The sequence below is a fragment of the Tamandua tetradactyla genome, chromosome 3 (genome assembly GCF_023851605.1).
Source record: "Tamandua tetradactyla isolate mTamTet1 chromosome 3, mTamTet1.pri, whole genome shotgun sequence".
Classification (NCBI taxonomy): Eukaryota; Metazoa; Chordata; class Mammalia; order Pilosa; family Myrmecophagidae; genus Tamandua; species Tamandua tetradactyla.
The window spans coordinates 60336387-60340400 of NC_135329.1; the positions used below are offsets into that span (position 1 = coordinate 60336387).

General features: G+C 46.8%; 1 non-coding gene across 1 annotated transcript; it reads right to left on the reverse strand.

Annotated features, from left to right (window-relative positions):
- Positions 1–559: 559 nt before the first annotated feature.
- On the reverse strand, positions 560–623 carry LOC143678561 (U7 small nuclear RNA). The gene has a single exon (XR_013173348.1). It is a non-coding gene; the product is annotated as a U7 small nuclear RNA (small nuclear RNA).
- Positions 624–4014: the final 3391 nt, after the last annotated feature.

Sequence of the window (4014 nt, forward strand, 5' to 3'; positions counted from 1 at the left end):
TTCTCATCCCCAATTTTGGGTTGTATACTCCTCCTCCAAGTGGAATATGCAAATCTAACCTAGTGCCTGACTTCCCATGCCAAGCTTCCACCCATCCCCCCACCCCCACCATGTGGTTGCTCTGGGCTCTGAGTCCATCTGACATCCTATTCTTGACCTTTTTGTCTTCTCCCACACTCGTATAGTAGTCCATCTTGCTCTGCCTACTTAGCTGCTTCAGATTTGAGTTGTTTGTGAATCAAAGGGAAGAGTAAAAGAATAGACATGTTTACTTTTGAAAAAAAGTTTTTATCAGTACTTTGAAGATAGTGCTGCACTTTCTTCTTGCCTCCATTTTTCCTGCTGTAATGTCATCTGCAATCTTATTGTTACTCCTTTGAAGGCAAAGTGAGATCTCTCATTCCTGCCTCTGACCATGCTGACTGTTTTTAAAATAATATCTTTTCCTTTGTTTTTCAGCAAATTTTATAACATTATGGCTAGATGTGATTTTCTACATATTTTATTCTGTTTGAATCTCTGGACTGGCATCACTCCTTAGTTTTTTGTTTGTTTGTTTTAGGGTTTTACAGCTAAATTCAGAAAACCTACTAGATAAATTCTAAAAGAGCTGTGCAACATTCATTAGTTTTAAAAGATTTCTGCAATGATCTCTTTAAAAATATTTGTTCCCCTTTTTCTTCTGAGACTCTAAGAACATATATAATATATATTATTACTATGTTTCCTCTTTCTTATTTCCTCTACAGTATTTCCATGCTTTCATCTTTATATTCTTCATTTTAGATATTCTTTTTTGACTGAGCTTCTTGGCTCATAAATTCTTCCTTCAGGTGTGTTTATTCAGCTCTTAAACCTGTCTTTTGAGTATTTAATGTGTGCAATTGTATGTTTCAGTTATAGGACTTCAGTTTTTAAAAATATTCTACTGTTTTGTGTGTGGTACAATGGTGGCTCAGTGACAGAATTCTCATCTGCCATGACGGAAACCTGGTTCAATTTTCATAGCCTGCCCATGAAAAAACAAAGCAAAAAAACCTACTGTTTATCATTTTATAGTTTTTAATTTCTGCTGAAATTTTTCAGACTCTTTTTGAAACTTTTAATTGTATAATATAGCATATATACATAACAAAGAAAATGAAAAAGCAAAAGTTTTCAAAGCACTCTTTAACAAGTAGTTACAGGACAGATCCCAGAGTTTGTCATGAGCTACCATATGATCGTCTCATATTTTTTCTTCTGGATGGTCCAGAATATAAGAAGCTAGAAGGAATAAATATTTTTTATCATCACATTTGACTTTTTTCTTTTTTTGTGAAAAATAACACATATACAAAAAAGCAACAAATTTCAAAGCATTGCACCACAATTTGTTGTAGGACACTGCAGGCCTGGCCTGAGCTCCCTTCCCCCGTGAGAGGAAGCCCCTGCTGGGTCCAGAAATGGCTCCAGGGCTGGCAGGGCTTGAATTCTCTGCACTTACTTAAAGCTTGCTAGTTGGTTGAGTGGGGGAGTCACCTGGGGTGATGATGTTTGGGAAGCACTGGATCCAGCACTCAAAGATTCCATTACCATACTCACAGGGTGCTGGCATGCAAAATTTCCAGGTAACTGGGACCCTGCCCCAGCACTGTCTGCAATTTCTCATTCGTAGCCAGGTTTGTGTCTGCAGCTTCTCTCCACACAGGTGTGAGTCTTATTTACACACTCAGCCATGCAGGGGATCCATCAACTCCCAACTCACTAGTGGGGCCATAACCCTGCCTGTCCATCCAGGGTTTGCTGACTTCCAGGATGGTAGTGATGGCCATACCGGATCCTCCTCCACCTGTGGACCCCAGGACCTTGGCCCTGAGCCCAAGCAGAGAAGCTGCAGGAGCCCATTCACCTGGTGCAAGCGTGATAGGGGCTCCTTGGTTCCAGAACTGTGGGTAACAATAGCACAGCTTGCACCTACCTGATTCTCCTATACAAAGTGAGTCTCCCCTTCCCTCCTCTGCCAGATCAGGAACCTCTTGTCCTCCTGACCTTGAGACCAACCAAAATGCCTCAGCAGACTTGATCGCACTGCAGCAGGTTTCAGGGCACCAGATGTCAGAATCACCTGGTGAATTGGCTGCTCTGGCCCTAGGACTGAAAGGAACTGTAGTCAAACTGTATGGACTGTGTGCTAGGGGCCACAGAAACTCCACACAACCCGAATCTCCCCGGTGCTCACTGAGAGCCCAGGGTCCCAGAAAATCTTTTCTCTGCTTGAAGAGCCTCTCCAACCCACTGTCCCTCCAAATGTCACCATTGCCCTTTGTCCCTGACTCTTTGATTAACCTGTCCTTCCTGATACTTGGCTGTGTTTGTCTTCTAGGATTACCACTTCCCCTGCTTCTGATGTGCTGCCCAGCTTGAAGCTCAAGCCAAGCTCTCTGTGGCTGGCCATTCTTCACTCTCCCTGTCCTGATTCTGCCCCATGTGGCTCTCTGCCAATACAGCCCTAGGCTGCTGCCTATGGCTGGCCCCTCCCCTTACCCAGACAACCTCAGGCTGCTGAATATAGCAGTCTGCAGCCCCTTCAGACAACTCCAGGCTTCTGGAGATGGCAGGCTTCAGTGCCCACCCAGACAACCTAGGCAGCATATGACAAGCATCTCCCCATACCTTTCCTGACATGTATACATGTCCACCCAGAAATTTCTCCCCTCTTCCTTCAACATGGTCCATCTCTCATCTCTTCTTTTCTGTCTATTCTGGTCTTCCCACCCCACTCCTTTGCAGAACTGACAGCATGCCCTTGGGAAAGCCCTTCAGGGCTCCCCTCTCTTCTTTTGGAGGCCCTGCACTGCCAGCCCAGCAGAGATGAAGCCAGGGTTTTTGTATTGTCAGTCACTGTGGTCCCAGCTAGCACTGTGATTCTCTGCTCAGCCATATGTTAGACCCCTATAGCACCCATAGGCTTTCCTGGCATGGCCCCTCTGGGGGCTCTGCCAGCCTCCCAGCTCTGGGTCAGCTTTTTGTTCTCTTTGATGGCATCATTCATGTGAGAAGTAAACCCACTGTTATGCTTGTGCTCACTGCCAGTGTCTCCCTGAAATTTGAGCTGCTCGAGGGCAGGGCCTGTTGTAGGTTCACCCACAGTGAACTCAGCGGGTGCCTGGTCATCCTTCCCACCCTTCTGGAGCTGTTGGGTCTGAGTTGTTTGTTCTGAATTGTCTCATCTGAAGGGACAAGGGCAGTTGGAGGGGTAGGATGGTTGAGGGTAGGGATTTCCCTTCTCTATTCCCAGGCCAGCCTGGCTGCTTCCACCTGACCTCACCAGGCCCAGATAGGTGTCCTCTGTGTGGAGGTCTTTTGGAAGGGGAGGGGAGGTCTGTGTTCATTTCCCCAACTGTCCTGGGAATGGGTGTCAGCCCTCAGGCACATTAGCCCTTTGCACTCAGGGTTATAGACACATAGGCTCCTGCAGACCAGGCATGAATGCGAGGGGTGTGCCCTCAGAGGTTACTGCTGGGGTGGGCAAAAATGTTCCAGACACTGAAGGACTGCAGACAATGGTGCCCTGAAGATTGTTGGGGAAGGGGCAGGTAAATGGCATCTTGCCATGACAACATGGGGTGGGAACAGGGGGCATGGAGGAGGAGTTCTGGCAGAGTTACAGCCAAGGTAGAGGGCTAGTGTATCCTCTGGAGAATGGCAGGTTGTCATATGGCTGGACTTGAAGTAGGATCATGTACCCAGCAAGGAAGCTGCCTATGGCTGGAGGCTACAGAAGGACTTTCACTGTAGATGTATGTGCCTGATGATATAGTGTGAATCAGCATTGGGGAAGATGGGGCAGGTGGAGAGGAAAGTATAAAGATGAGAGATGGTTATAGCCTCCCATAGGGTCCAGGTAGGATGGAATAGAGGCTGTAGGGGAAGACAAAGGTCCAGACAAGATGGAAAGGATGGGGGTACAGCAGGGGTTAAAGGCAGGTTGGTGTGGAGGAGTGGAGGACAGGGGTCCAGGCAGGGTGGAAT